The following is a 16,988-nucleotide window of genomic DNA, read 5'->3' on the forward strand; positions in this document are numbered from 1 at the left end:
CTTTTAAATATTAGGTTGGCTGCCCCTATGTACTGCCCGTCCTGAAGAAGACCCGAGTGCAAGGAGTGTGACTTATCCTGCTTTCCAGGGTCGAAACGTCGACACCCACCCCTACCCCCCAACGGCCCCAATCAACCCACCAATCTCGCATTAAATGGACATTGGGGCATGTGCTATGTTGGAATTACAATGATGATTTATGGTCTAGTTTGTTTATTACTGAACATTTGATTTTCCGGTTTTATCATCTGATCAATATCTCGCTTTTATTGTCACTTATCCTTCCCTTCACTTTACCTCCACGACATCACTTTCCTTCCCCCCCCCCCCAACCCTCAGGGGCACCAATACATTGATAATTGTATACGCTTTGTTGAATATACAGTCACGTAACTTCCCTATAATGTGATTAAAACATTGTAGTGGTAATGATTCTTTGTTTACTAGTCTTTCTATTATATGTGTAATTGTATGTTCTTGCTCACTGGGACCCCCTACTCTCAATGACATCACTGATGACATCGCAAATGACATCACTGATGACATCTCAAATGACATCACTGATGACATCACTGATGACATCTCATTTGACATTACTGATCACATCACTGATGATATCATTCATGTGATAATACGATGAACCTCTTCAGACTCTAATATAACCTTAGATACAATCAGTGTAAACAGACACTCACAGACTGTCACTTATCCATGGAGTTACTCACACACCTAGTCAGTCATGCAAAGAATCAATCACACCTCCATTTCCTCAACTATACAGTTATACAAACTTTACTTATTCAAACATATACTAACACATATTTACTCTCTTATACAATCCCTGATACAAGTTCACAATGATCCATACAGCCACTCACACATTCACTGGCTCTTATGCACAGTTATTTATATATGTCAACTCTCACATGTACTGTGTTTTACATATGTACTTACTTTGACATGTAGCACTGAGATATCCATTCACTCACCAATACACTCATGCACACAGTCAACCGCCCATACAGCTGTTTCCACATGCACTTTTGAAACCATACATCTAGTGAATCAACTGCTCACACATCTATGCACAGAGTCATACACCTCCCAGCCACCCACACACACACTCAGTCTCCCATACAAATACTTGGGCAACCAATCAATAACCCATATAGTTACTCATATAGCTACTTATCAACACATTCAACAGTTTACAGAACAACAGACATAATGATGCACAAATTAAGACAGTTTAGTCACTAACCCATGCACTCAGTGAGACACATTTAATCACTCACTCATACAGTCAGTCATGCACCTACTAAATCCTTCATCCAGACACTTATACATCCACTCATTCTTCAATATGTAAGACATATTTTAACTTTACAGAAACATACAGTCACTGGATGTTGTCATCAGTGATGTCATCAGTGATGTCATTTGAGATGTCATCAGTGATGTCATCAGTGATGTCACTGACCATGTCATGAATGATGTAATATGTGACATCATCAGCAGTGGATTGCGGGTGCGCGATATATAGTTAGTGCAACTAACTATATATGGAATTTCAATGGTTTTGTGTGAGTAAAATAAGGTTTTGTAAATGCGAATTCCTAACTATATATGGTCTATAACCTATGGTTTTTTCAGTGAATTTTCAAGGTTTTGTAAATGCTAATTCCTAACTATATATGGTCTATAACCTATGGTTTTTTCAGTGAATTTTCAAGGTTTTGTAAATGCTAATTCCTAACTATATATGGTCTATAACCTATGGTTTTTTCAGTGAATATATATATATACATACATATATAAACATATATCATCTGTATATCTATATAAATACAAACATAAATGCATGCATACATATACTTATATGCATACAGATGCATGTTATTTACATGAAAGTTGAAAAAACACTAATAAAAGCAAAGCTAAAAAGCAACCTCATTACAAACAGAATGGCTTTAACTTAAACGAGGGCGAGATCTGTTGCATTTTCAATGCTTGTTTACTTTGGTTCCATCAAGAAGGCATTCAGATGTGTCACACATTTGCCATAAATTCTGAATGTTAGCACTCTAGTTGCACATTAGATCACTGTAGTAAAGCTACTGCTCACCAGGGACGTCTGCTGCTGGTATTCAAAGTGCATGTTTCAGTCTGCATGTCAGAATTTTTTTTAATGAAATAGAAGAGGATTTGAGAAGTCACTCAAAATGATCCCTAATTTTTCTTTCTGAAGCACTAATCATACTTTCTATGGCAAAATTAACCCCCTCATGTTGTTCCTTTTTAAATTGAGTGTTTTCAGACTGACCACTTCATTCCAATCAAGATGGCTTCTGGTGTGCCATACTTTTGTCATAAGTAAGACTGTTAGCGCTCTAGTTGTTCTTTAGAACACTCTGGGACATTCTGTCATTGGGCTATACTTGGGGTACATCTGGGTGATATTTGGGCTACATTTAGGCTCTTTTGTCTCTGGTGGCCATCTTGGGAGACTGTATGTCAGAATTTTTTAATGAAATTGAAGAGGGTTTGAGAAGTCACTCAAAATGTGCCCTAATTTTTCTTTCTGCAGCACTAATCATAATTCATATGGCAAAATATACCCCCTCATTTTGTTCCTTTTTAAATTAAATGTTTTAAGAGTTACCACTTTATTCCAATCAAGATGGCTTCAGGTGTGCCATACCTTTGTAATAAGTAGGACTGTTAGCGCTCTAGTTGTTCTTTAGAACACTCTGGGACATTCTGTCATTGGGCTATACTTGGGCTACATCTGGGTGATATTTGGGCTACATTTGGGCTCTTTTGTCTCTGGTGGCCATTTTGGGAGACTGCATGTCAGAATTTTTTTATGAAATAGAAGAGGATTTGAAAATTCACTCAAAATGTGCCCTAATTTTTCTTTCTGCAGCACTAATAATACCTTCTATTGCATAATATACCCCCTCATTTTGTTCCTTTTTAAATTAAATGTTTTAAGAGTTACCACTTTATTCCCATCACGATGGCTCCAGGTGTGCTATACCTTTGTAATAAGTAGGACTGTTAGCGCTCTAGTTGTTCTTTAGAACACTCTGGGACATTCTGTCATTGGGCTATACTTGGGCTACATCTGGGTGATATTTGGGCTACATTTGGGCTCTTTTGTCTCTGGTGGCCATTTTGGGAGACTGCATGTCAGAATGTTTTAATGAAATAGAAAAGGATTTGAGAAGTCACTCAAAATGTGCCCTCATTTTTCATTCTGCAGCACTAATCATACTTTCTATGGCAAAATATACCCCCTCATGTTGTTTCTTTTTAAATTGAATGTTTTAAGAGTTACCACTTTATTCCAATCAAGATGGCTTCAGGTGTGCCATACCTTTGTAATAAGTAGGACTGTTAGCGCTCTAGTTGTTCTTTAGAACACTCTAGGAGGCTGCAGTAGAACACAAAGGAATCAACTGACAGTCTCTGTCCTTGTTGGATGTACATGTTTTACTGAGAATGTCAGACTTCATTTTCACATGACTGAGAAAGATAATGTGAATTTACAGAAAATATGCTTTCAGTTTAGCTTATAGATCCCCTTCCAAACCACTGTGGGAAAATCATGAGATATTAGTTTTCTTTCAAACAATATTCATGATATCACAGCAGAAGGTTTTTTCACATGGTAAAATCACCTTAGAACCCACCATAATTCCTAAAACGAGTATGGTACCATCAACAAATGATTTATAATGTAACTAAAGTCCTAAAACCCTCTATTAACTACAATGCTTTTTAATGAGGTGCTATCATGTATATTGGTCCCAAGATGGCTGCCAACACTTCTTGGATGAAGTGCTGACAGCCAATCAGATCAGATGTGTGGTTAGGCTCCGCCCAGATATATATCTTTTTTTGAACCTAAATTACTCAAAATCCACTGGAGCACATATATTGAGACCTAGCAAAGGCACATCGGGCTAACAGTCCCTACAATTTTGCCAAGTTTCGTGCAAATCCATTCAGCCGTTCGAGCTAAAAGTGAGGCCAACCGCCCTATGGAAATTGACATGGGAAAAACGCGTTTTGGGACCCCCCTTTTTTCTCGGCCCCCCCTTGATGAAACCCCCCCAAATTGTCAGGGGCTGCTCAGAAACAAAATGTTCCATTTTCCTGAAAATTTCAGCCAATTCCGTCAACAAACGCCAAAGTTATTAGACATAGAATTTTCAAAAATCCCATAGAGAAAAAATCCTAACTATATATACCTACTGGCGACCGCCAGTAGGTAATATATATATATATATATATATATATATATATATATATATATATATATATATATATATATACACATATGTTAAAAAAACAATTTTCCCCCAAATTTCAATTTCCAAGTGGAAAGAAAAGGGTACGGACTCCTCTTTCGTGCAGCAATCTTTTTTTCAGTTAAAATCGCTCCAGCTTGCCATGACGCATTTCGGTTACTGACGTAACCTTGATCACATGAGCTAACGTCTCCAATACAAAGCTTTTAACCACGTTTTCAGCCAATCAAATGGTACAGAATGGTAGTCACAATGAAAAAAATACTTAGCACATACTTATTTGCCCTTAATGTGTCGCGACGTGTTTCACCAATGAAATACCAATACAAAACATACAAACCTAGTGTTCATTATTTAAAAGCGTGTATAACAGGTTCATCGGAACTAGTGTTACATACAAAGTTCTTCCTTTGTAGAGTTGACAAAATTAGCAATACATTTATGTATTCAAACCATCGTTCCATGAATATTTGTGACATCAAATAAATAAGAATCATATTGCGTTGCAAATACGTAGACCGATGCACTTTCAAAAAGTATGTCAATATCTTTTAGAGTCTCCAAAATTGTGTCCCTTTTTATATATAAATATATTAATACAAATGATAAAAATGTGCAAAACCAGAAAGTTCCACATCTTTATATTTCATACAATAACTAAGAGACATAGGCGACTTGAAATTAACTTGGTATCTGCTTAAATGCTCTAACGATTTTGTTTATTTCTTTCTGCCAAATCAATGCTATTCCATTGTCACTCTGGAAACACTTTTTTTCTTTCTTTTTCCTTTTTCTTTTCTTCCTAACCACACATTTATTTTATTTTTATTTTTATTCTTAAAGTGTTGATGTGCTACAAAAAAAATTGAAGTGCTAAGTGCTCAAATCATTTATCACTAGTGCTGATTTATTTTAACATTTGACTATAATTCCTATATTCATCTAAAATTAGTGGACAAAAGCCATATGTTTATATCTAGGGCAGCTTAATCCTATATATCAGCAGAAAAACTAATGTGTGGCTCTTTCAGATTCAAATGTGGACAAAACATAGCTCTATCAAAGCTTTTTTATATTTAGCAAATAAATGGATATCCGAATAGAAATATATTCAGATAAATAAATGAGGGGAATCATGTGTGTCAAAGCTTCTTCCTGTTTGTGCAAATATGCATGAATAATTTAATAAATACATAATTAAATTAATACATAAAGCACCAAATTGATATTTTAGGAATTAAAGGAATATAAATATTGATGATATAAAATAGCATTAAAATTGATAGTGCAGGACGGGGGGGGCGCTAGGTGGCTCACAACCGTGATGGCCGCGCGCTAGTGAGGCTCTCGCCACTTCAACGGAATATCCTCCATAAACACCATCTTGCATTAACCACAAGATCCTCTTTACATCCCAATGAGGAGCGGAAGGTCTGCGGAGCATAGCGCTACCTAGATGTTGGGGTAATTGCGCAAATGCGACGAGTGAGAGCTGTTGCAGATTAGAGCGGGAGCCTGCGACGATCGAGGGGTGAGCTTCGGTGGCCTCTGTACCAGGGAAAGACCGAGGCGGATTATGCCACTACTGTGGCCGTATCGGAGTGATTAAAGATAGCGGAGTACGAGGCAGACTATAACCAACGCAACGGAAGGTATGGTTCCAAGAGAGCAGTGGCTGGCAGTACTCGAGGCGCATTTCTGAGGCGAGATTGGGGCCGCGACGCAGCGGTTGTGGTGCTACGGCCGTAGACGACGGCTCCCCGCGTACACTGTCTGCTGTGCGGGTGAGTCGGGCTTGCAGGGCATGACAAGAGCGAACTGAGGCTTGAGCAACGGATAATGTGCTGCACTCTGTGAGCGGAGATACCCGACTTTTGCCAACTTCGCAGCGCGCCCTGCCATTCTGTGGCTAATCAGCGGGAAGCGCCGCCATTTTGAAGGGGAGAAAACGACCCCGGAGCGGGAGGCTGACATGGAGCCGTAACGGGCGAGCTGCAAACAGACAAATTGACATGCTGGTGCAGTGAGACTCTAATACACTGCAGACCATGCGCTACTGTGCTCGGAAACCGGAGGTATAAAACTGGTGAGAGACACAGACACCATTATTGACTCTCACTTTGTACGCTGCCATTTGTGTGAAGTGACGCTCTACGGCTGCTGCACTGTGACAGCAGCAGAAACAAAACATTGCCGTGAGATAGATAACCCAGCCTGGATTTCAAGTGGTGTGTGCGATAAGAGGTACAGAGCGGAAGAAAGAAACTGAGGTCCAACTAGAATATATTACGTCCTTGCCACCACTGTGCACCTAACGAGGGGGTCCCGCGATTGAGGGGAAGCGATCTAATGGAGGAGCCCGGTCAGCGGAACCCAGCATTGCTGTGGTTCTGAATCACCCGTTGTAGGCAAGATACCGACGGATTGCACGTGATAACGGCCAAAAGAAATTGGACATTGCCCTACGCATAAACTGTGTGACCCATCAAGAAACCGCCATGGGGGGCACTGATGCGAAGCAAGCTAAACTCACATTTGACTATCGTAGAACACGGGGGGCCCACTCAGCTAACCATGGGGAAGCACCGCCAGTGGAACGGCTGGACGAGGACTGGAAAGCACTTCTATTGGAAATTAAACTGAGCCTATCCTCTATAGAAGGTAAGATGAACACCATGAATGCCAGGATGGACTCGATAGTAAACAAACTGGAACAGCATGACCAGAGGATTAAAGAGGCCGAAACCAGGGTGACTGAATTGGAAGACGGAGCAACGTCCAACAGAGAGCAAGTGCAACAGATGGACAAGCTCCTCAAAAGAATTGCAGACAAAAACGAGGATTTAGAGGCCCGCTCCAGGCGAAATAATGTCCGAGTCCTTGGCCTTGCAGAGTCCACCAATACGAGCTGGCTGGAGGATTTCATGGAGAAGCTGCTTATAGACCTATTCGGAAGGGAGGCCTTTTCAGCGCACCTAATCATAGAGCGTGCCCACAGATCGCTTGCAGCACGTCCTCCGCCAGGTGCTCCACCGAGACCGATTATAATGCGCTTCCTCAACTATCGAGATAGAGATACGGTGTTGCGCCTGGCCCGCAAGAAGCAGAAAGTATGCTATGAGAACACCACATTGACATTTTTTACCGATTTTACGCAGGCCGTCCAGGAGGCCAGACGAAAGTTTACAGTGGTGAAGAAACGGCAAACGGAGGCCATACCGTATGCTATGCTGTACCCTGCAAAATTAAAGATCACACACAACGGAAAACAACACTTCTTCACATCCCCGCAACAGGTGGAGGACTATCTCAAAAGGGCCCAGCATGCTGAATCCGATGAAGCAGAAATGAGGCGGCGCTCCAGGTCCCTGTCTCCCATGGGAAATGTTGAATGATGGACTGGACTAATCTCACCGTCGCAAGAACTGACATAACGGATACATGGCGCTGAACTGCTCCGAACTGGTCATGTATTACAATTGGTAAAATTTACTCACTTTGACCCGTCCAGACGCTCCCACCGTCCCACAGAAACTGCCAGCCGGCTAGGCTGCTACAGTGGGTGGGTGCAATACAGGTGTGGAGTGGGTTTGGAGTGGGCTCCTAGTGAACCCCGTACGTGGGCAAGCCCCCTCTCTCTGCCTCTAGCTAGAGGTAGTAATTGCCTGTATGTTACTGTTAACAAGTTGGGAGGGACTGGGATATATGCTTGGCAAGTTTGGGAAGCCGATGTGGGTTGGGGGAGGAATTCCTTTGTTGAGGGGAAGTATGGACATTGGACTATATAGAGATTTGATGTGGTACATACAGATGAGTGATCTTAGAACATATTGCAAATGGCAGACACTGTAAGAGACACAAACAATATTAACATCATCTCCTGGAATATAATAGGGCTGAATAATCCCAGAAAAAAGAGGCAAATTCTGGGATACTTAGACATGATATTGGGTTAGCTATGTTACAGGAGACGCATCTGGTCCCTACACCTGCCCCTCAGTTTGTGACAAAGTGGCCAGCATACAGGTGCTGTGCATCGTACTCCGGGTACTCTAGACGAGTCACAATACTAATCAGGCGAGGGATACGTTTTCAGATGTGTGGCTCAGAATCTGATCCCGAGGGGAGATGCTGCTTGCTGTGGGGGAAATTGCACCAACATGATGTCACCATAGCTAGCTATTATGGTCCAATACAGATGACACTCATGCTCTGCTCCAGCTATGGGGGAAAATTCAGATGCTAAACACAACATATCTTATATGGGGGGGGGGGACTTCAATACAGTGATGGACCCGCATCCAGATCGGTCACGGGCCACGTCTGCACACTACACAACTTCGCAGTACACGCTGCATAATCTCCTGGTAACCCACCATTTGCTAGACACGTGGAGATATATGCATCCAGGAAAACGGGAAGGGACACATCATTCTGCTGTACATGGGACCTGGGCTAGATTGGACTACCTTATAGTCTCTGTGGGCATGGCGCACTGGATACACAAAGCAACACACTTGGCCAAGACATACTCAGACCGCTCACCGGTAATGGTGACTCTCCGAGCCCCGGCAGCCCTGTCCCCATACCTTGGCTTGAGGCTCAACCCCATGCACCTGCATGACCCTGTCTTTAGATCAGAAATGGAAGAGGATATGAATTTTGTTTTTGAAAGGAACATGGGCTCCGTCTTGAGCTTAACAACGGTATGGGGGCATTCAAAGTCACCGTACGTGGCTGGTGTATCTCAAAAGGGGGTGGTATCCTAAGAGACATTCATAACAACTTAAATCACTTGGAAAAAGAAATTAAGGACCTAGAGAGCCAGATAGCAGTGAATGCAGGGGATGGTCGGTTGAAGGCGGACATGCGTAGCAAAATTACTGAATATGAATAAGCAGCACACCGGGAATGTAGGTTTAGGGGGAAGCACCATAGGGCACGTATTTATGGGGAGGGGGACTGACCGGGCAAGGCCTTAGTAGCTGCTGTGCGTACGCCCAAATTTGCTAATTATATCGCAGAAGTACAAGATGAGCATGGGATAACTCACAGGAACCTCACTTCACTACTTACTATAAGACGTTATATACCTCCCAAAGAGGCCCCCCTTGAATCTGCAGCACTACTTTGAAGACACAGCCTTAGCTTGGCTAGGTGGCACTCAGCGTAAATTTTTTAATTTGGAGTTGGAAGTTGATGAGATCACGGAAGCAATAATGCATATGCAAACAGGGCGGGCGCCGGGGTCAGATGGGCTTCATGCGGAATTTTATAAAACGTATGTTCGCACATTGGCCCCCATATTGAAAGCAGTCTGTTATGAGGCACTAGAGGAGGGCAAGCTACCCCAGACTATGCGAGAGGCCCCAATCACCTCTCTCTTGAAACCGGGTAAACCCCAGTCCCAATGTGAGTCCTATCGGCCTTTGTCACTGTTAAACTGTGACACCAAAATCCTAGCGAAAGTGCTGGCCATCAGGCTGAATCTCTTGATGGAGCACCTGGTGTTACCAGATCAGGCGGGCTTTGGCCCTAATCGCGCTTTGTCTCATAACCTACAAACTTTATTGGCAGTATTGCAGGACATCGACCCCTATTGCTCAGCAGTAGCTGTTTTTTTAGACACCACTAAGGCGTTCGATTCCCTGGAATGGGACTACCTGATAGGGACACTGCAATACATAGGCATACCATTGTCCTTCTTGAGTTGGGTGCAATTATTGTACAGTCAACCGCATGCCACAGTAATGCTTAATGGAGTCAGATCCATGCCCTTCTCTGTCTCCAGGGGCACGATGATAGGGCTGCCCCCTCTCCACAATCTTATTTGCATTAGCAATAGAACCACTAGCGGAAAAATTACGACAGCACCATAAAAATAGCGCCTTGATCTACCCAGCTCGACAGCTTCTTATCTCCCTTTATGCAGATGATATGACCCTATATGTGAGCCCTCTCAGGTATACAAATAAACTGGAATAAGTCAGCAGTGTTCCCTCTAACTGCCCGGACAGTTCAACACCAACTGGACTATCCATTAGTATTGGAGACGGAGGAGTTCAAATATTTAGGCATATATGTCTCGCGAGACAAAGATACTTTAATGCGAGACTCAATTTGGATACATTAATGCTTCCACATCGTCAAGGAAGGTACAATGTCCCTAATTTTGAGCAATATTATTACTGAGCAGGCGCATTTCGCCGCCTACTGGTTCCATCCACCCCCCTTTATGCTGCATCTAGCTGTAGAGGATGGACATATGGCTCCGGTGCCCCCTGAGGGATACATCTATGTCTCAATAAAGGACTGCGAAAGAGACCCGACCACGGTAGACTGCACAGTCGTGGCGTGGAAATGGCTAGAGCGAAAAACGGAGGCAGAGATACTTTACTCTCTAAGGTGACACTGATGAATAACCCCCAACTGGCGGTTACCTGTGAGGGCATATGTAAGAGGCTATTGCAGCAATTAGGTTACAAGTCATTGGGGGACCTCTTCATTCTAAATTCCGCGCTCAGGATCAATTCTTTGGAGAACACACACCTACACATATGGATATTTTCCTATACACTAGATTCCGCCAAAGACTGAAAGCTTTAACCCCGAAGTTTCAGAATGAGACGGACATTTTCTAACCCTTCCATACACTGCTACTTTCGGACGAGCCTAAGCATGTTATTTCCACATTGTGCAAACAGACACAAGCTACCATTACCACCAAGCCACTAAGAGCCAGGGCAGAATGGGACAAAGATTTGGAGACCCCGCTTACGGACAAACAATGGGAGGGTGGATGCCAACAGACTGAGGCAATTACAAGTAATAGCCGGTTACGTTTAGTCCACTACAAATTCCTACACAGGTTGTACCATACACTAGCTAAACTCTGTAGAATCCGACTTAGAGACTCAGACAGATGTGTTAGGTGTGGTAAGGAAGAGGCGGATTTCATGCACCTCGCATGGTGGTGCCCCAAGGTGGCTATGTTCTGGGAAGAAATCTTTGCTGCAATGTCTGAAATGTTAGGGATACAGCTGAGTCCATCGCCATTGATAGCATTACTAGGCCTTATTACGACTGTGGTGACCGCCCATAAAAAGTATCTAGCGCTGGGTATGTTATTGGCAAAGAGGAAGGTGGCATGCAGATGAGGACGGGGGCGAGACCCTAAGTTTAAGGACTGGTTGGGAGATCTCACTACTTGGCAAGAGCACCTGCATGACTATGCAGAACTATTACCAATGAAATCCAGGCCTAAAGATATATGGAGCCTGTTGACAGTTTATCTACTAGTGCACCAAGAAAAAGACTCAGGAGAGGGTTTGGTTGGAGAGGGGGGCTGGAAGAAGAGAGATTACTAGATAGAACAACATGTCGGGACTGAGTGTAAGTGGATAGTCCATGAATGAAGGGGTAGGAGAGAAGGGGGGATTATTTATGAATCGTGAAGTTATGCTTGAAAGGATGTGATGCAGGAATACAGCTGTGGAGATGGCACGGAGACTGTGGGATAGGTGCCATCTCTGACAGTGATGATGATGAACAATTCACTATAGAGAATGGCGAATTCAAGGATTTATTGTATCTAGAGAAGAACAAAAGGCCAGCATTTGAGATACTGTTGTGATGGAATAATGACTATAGTACTGCTTAGTCATGAGCTGGAAGAGGGTATGATTATGATACGATGTACTTACAGTGTCAAGCATGTGTATTACTTTGTAATGTACCAAAGTCCAATAAAGATTTGTTTAATAAAAAAAAAATAAAAAAATGGATAGTAAAGGACATCCCATTTATGAAAAGAATGTGCAATAATGCTATATCATTTTGTTCTTAGGTAATAAATAGGGACAGAGATAATGATGGTATCTGATGAAAATCTACATTGTAACAGCAATACAATGACCTTCAAACACCACTAAATACCATAAAATCCCCAAATCATAAATAGACCTATAATTTCCTTAAATACTAAAATGAATGCATATATAAAATGAATGTATATATAAATCGACAAACTTCATAGTGGTTAAAATATTGTGACCACTGTGTCAAATCTACATGATTGACATAAAGGAACGGGGTTTGAAAGAATGCTATTTAGTAAGTATTTTTAAAGGAAATTCTACATTTCATCACTATTATTCAGCCCTCGTAGCACATTAGAGTCCAGTTATACAATCATACAAGACTCTATTCTTCTCAGCATTTTTTCTCTATTTCCACCTCATCTTAATGGCGGTATAGAGCCTATTACAAAATACCTGAGGCATTGTAAGTTGTTATCATGGACATTTTTTAAATATCTGGCCACAGGGTAATTTTGGTCTTAGTTTATAATTGCTCGCAAGTGTTGCAGAATCCTGACATGCACCTGAAACTTTGTGCTGCCTACATATTGAAGGCCACAGGTGCATGTCAGTACATAGACTGTAAAGTCTGTGTGGCAATTGTAGCTGTCTTTTAATGGAATAGCCTCTGAGCTGAAAGGCGTTTTGTACTCGGTAGTATTGATGCCAAACTTGCATGCTCTACATGTCTTACCGCAGTTCCTCTCTGCAGATCGATCTGCAGAGAGGAACTGCGCTACGCGATCGAGCGACAGACATCCTTTCAGGCATCGTCCTGTGTATGATATCATTTGCATCATCGTAAAGCCTTAATACGACGCGGATATATCGTGTGCTACCAGGCGCCATTCCCATGCTTTCAGGCACCGTCCTGCTTATATTCAATACTCTACCACGTGATAGCACCATTATTGTGAGTTGCTGACCACTACAGTGTACCCGGCTGGGCTACCTGTAAGTCATTTTAATTCTTCACCATGCATGGGTGAGAACAAGTCTTTACTCAGATGTCCCCAAATGCCCTGTCCTGATGAGACCCATATCTCTGAGGGTCGAAACGCCGTCGATGCCACAAGGAATTGAACCTACAATTAGTGCCTAGGATCATATATGGAAACTAAATAGAATTATTCATTAATACTTCGGTCATTTTCCTTCCTTTTGGTCATCCTACGAGAAACCGCTGTGCTTGTGTATATTTTATGTCGTCTGAATTGCTTTTTGGTTTCACATGTACACTTGGGACACTATGCACTTTTTTGTTTTTGTCTTCACATGACTATGTGACAAATTGAATATCATTGCATAATCATGCAACTAGTATTTTGAAATATAAACATTGTTGAGATTTATTTTTGTTTGTGCAATTCTTTTCGACATCCCTGTCAGCCCTTTCTGTGTCTTCAGAATCTGCTATTAAGCAAAAAACTGAGTTTTTATTATACTAGTACCATACCACAGGAACCTTTGTACTTTACATCTCGTAGTTTGTTAATAAAATCACCGGCATCTTTAATGTAAGATGGTAGGGCTTTCATGAAATCCTGCAGGAAAAAATCAATGTATCGTGATATATTCTCTGATACACTATTGCGGGCTGAAATGATGGGCCTACCTGGCACTGGAAGAGTTCATTTGTATGTTGTGGGTAATAAATACAAAATTGAAAGAACAGGATGTTTTTGATGCAAAAAATTGAGTTCTTCTTTAGTAATTGATCCCTCTCTCTTCCATTGCCATAATTCCTTCTTTAACTTTTCCGTTGCTTTAGAGTATTGTTTGATTGATGGTTTCTTGTAACATGATTCATCATTCAATTGTCTTTGTGCTTCAATCAAATATTATTCCTTTGGCCAGATGACAATGTTGCCTCCGTTATCGGATTTGTTTATAATGATGTCCTGATTCTCTTGTAGTTTTTTCATTAGTTTGTTATATTGTACATAAATGTATTGGCTTTTTTTGATTGCTTTACTTTGATTGATGTGTATTTTTTTCAGCCCATTCGTGACACAATCATGAAAGATGTCAATGGCATTACGTGGTGGCATTAGTGGGCACAAAGTACTATTTGGTTTGAATGGACTCTGTGCTGTTTGATTTGTGTTCACACCTAAATCTTGTAACCTCATTTGTGTCATGCTGATTTCTTCTCGAAGAATTGTTGTTTCTGTCTCATCTGCCAGATAACACATTGTCAGGAGTATTTTGGCATCCGATCTTTGTAACGTGATAGCTTGAGGTTCACTGGGATTTTGTCTTTCTGTATTATTATGTTGTAATCCTTCTTTATTGGTGAAGAATTTTTTCAATTTGAGTTTTTTAATAAATTTGAACAAGTAAATTCTTGTTTGTCCATAGTTAAACTCATTGGTAGGGCAACACGATAGTCCAAGTGATAAAATATTGATTTCCTCCTTTGTTAATATCACATTAGACAAGTTTATCACAGTATTAATATTTTCTATTTTCATTTCCTCCATTGCTGTCTTTGTTTTGTTGTTTTTCCTGCATTTGCGCCTCTCTCATCACCTTTTATTTCTCCTTTTTCTGGCGCTCTGGGGATTCTGTGGTGTTAAAGTTTGTTGCCTGTCCAATGTTAAAAAATCTAGGGGCATATTATCAAGGGGGTTTATCTCCGCTTTTTTGGCTTTAAAAGCCAAGAAAGCGGAGATAATTGTATCTCCCTATTACCTAGCTGTCGCTAACACCAGTTAGGGACAGCTAGTAGGAGATAGCAACCATCCTAGTGGAGAAGTGTGGCTCAGGGGTTAGAGGCGGCAGACCTGGAGCTTGAGTTCGGCCCGGGACCAGGGTTCAATTCCCTGCCTCGGTGGGTCTTGGGCTCAAAAATTCCACGGACTCGTTAATTCTCGCTCCGGTGCCTCCTCGACTCACAGGTTCACACTCTGCGACTCTGGGCAATAGCTTGCTTAATCTCCACAACGGCCCCTCGCGGCGGGATGCCTGGCTTTCACCTTGTGGATACCCTGCCAGGGTTATCTCACAGGGGAATACCAGGACGGGTTCCCTAAGCAAGCGCTGAGATGCCCCAGGGTAAGTCGTGCGCTATATAAGTTTCATTCATTTCATTTCATTTCATCTTGGGCCCCGCTTTGCATGTCAGTGATATTTATCACTAATGACATGCAAAGTGGGCATGCCAAGATGTTAGCGACTGGAAACAGTCGCTAACATCGTTATCTCCTAGTACCAACTTTTGGAGATATTCTGCCCCTGAGCAGTTCTTAGCCATGTTATCCAATGGTAGGTGGATAACATGGCTAAGAGCATTAGCTCGGTAATGCATGAATATCGCTGACTTTTCAGCAATATTCATGCATTTCGGCCGATTTTTATCGCTTAGGAGATAAACCTTGATAATAGCAAGGTTCCTAAGCGATAAAAATCGCCGCAGCTCGGCGATAAAAATATCGCCGCTAAACCAACATAGCGATAATTATCGCTAGTTGTTGGTAATATGCCCCCTAATTCCTCAGCTAAAGTGAGTCTCCCTTTGATGCTATTTCCAATCATACTTTCTGCCCCTTCCTCTGAAACAGCAACACTTGTTAATGAAGTTTGGTCCGAATTTGAGGTTTCTTCACTTATCTCACTGCTCAATATTTTCTGTGCACTCGCTCCTCTTGGAGCTGTTTTAGTGAAGCTGGGCAAATGTAAAGATTTGCCCTGTTTCGTAATCAACACGATCTCTTATTTTAATGGTGTCCTCATGTTTCCTTAGGCGTTCTTTCATTTCATTTCTTGTTCTTGTGATTTGCTCTTGATTCTCACAATTATCAAATCTGTATTCAGTTTGTCAATCTCCTTTAAGAGTTCCTCTAGCGATGTGTGCATATTTAATTAAAATACGTACAAGCCTCATAGAGGCTTCCAAGTCGTCCCCCCCCCCTCTGTTCACATCCTGGGGTTGGGGTTGTCGTAGCTTGGAGCTAGCATTATTTTAAGTCCTAGTAGCATTCTCCCTGCCTCTTCGTATTTTTGTAAGGACTTTTGCTCCCACCACTTTTTTATTTCTGTCCTCATTTTCATTCCTAGAAGTTTGAGCATATTTTGTACTGTTGTTATCCTGATTGACTTTAGTTGTGTTCTCTCTTACGCTTTCTCCAGTTGAAACTGACTTAATGCCAAAGAGTTCTTCAGCCGCTGCCTCTCTCTCTCGTAATGCTTCCTCCAAATGCTTGTAATTGAGCGAGATCACTCATGAATTGAAATCCATTCTCGAGTGAACTACATATCCCTCAAGGCTTCATTATAAGCCAAGTGGGCATGTATGTATAAATAGTGAAATGATAGAAGGACTCACCTACCATGATCAAGACTTTTTAGCTAAAACGTGTTGGTGCTTGTGGTGTGATTAAAAAAGCTTTGAATAAGAAACTCCTGGAGTGCGGCATACCTTTTGTTGATGGTGATTTATACATACATATGTACAAACAAAGACCACTCCTAGGGAGATCATAGCCCGTTGAGGGGGGGCACGATGCCGGTGGAGTACGCCGGTAATTCAATAAAAAAGTAAGAACGGAGTCCCAATCGTGCACTCAGAGTATTCCAAGTGCACGATTGGGACTCTGTTCTTACTTTAACATATATATATATATATATATATATATATATATATATATATGAGAACACTGGATCCCTTCACTTTAGCTCTGCGTATGCGGACACCGCCTCCACGCCAACCACAGGAAGGAAGAGACGAACCACCGATCTGGCAGGCAAATAGTATTTTATTTTTTGCAGTTCACACAGCCATATATCAGCGACGCGTTTCGGGCACGGATGC

Source organism: Lissotriton vulgaris, chromosome 10, assembly GCF_964263255.1.
Source record: "Lissotriton vulgaris chromosome 10, aLisVul1.2, whole genome shotgun sequence".
Classification (NCBI taxonomy): domain Eukaryota; kingdom Metazoa; phylum Chordata; class Amphibia; order Caudata; family Salamandridae; genus Lissotriton; species Lissotriton vulgaris.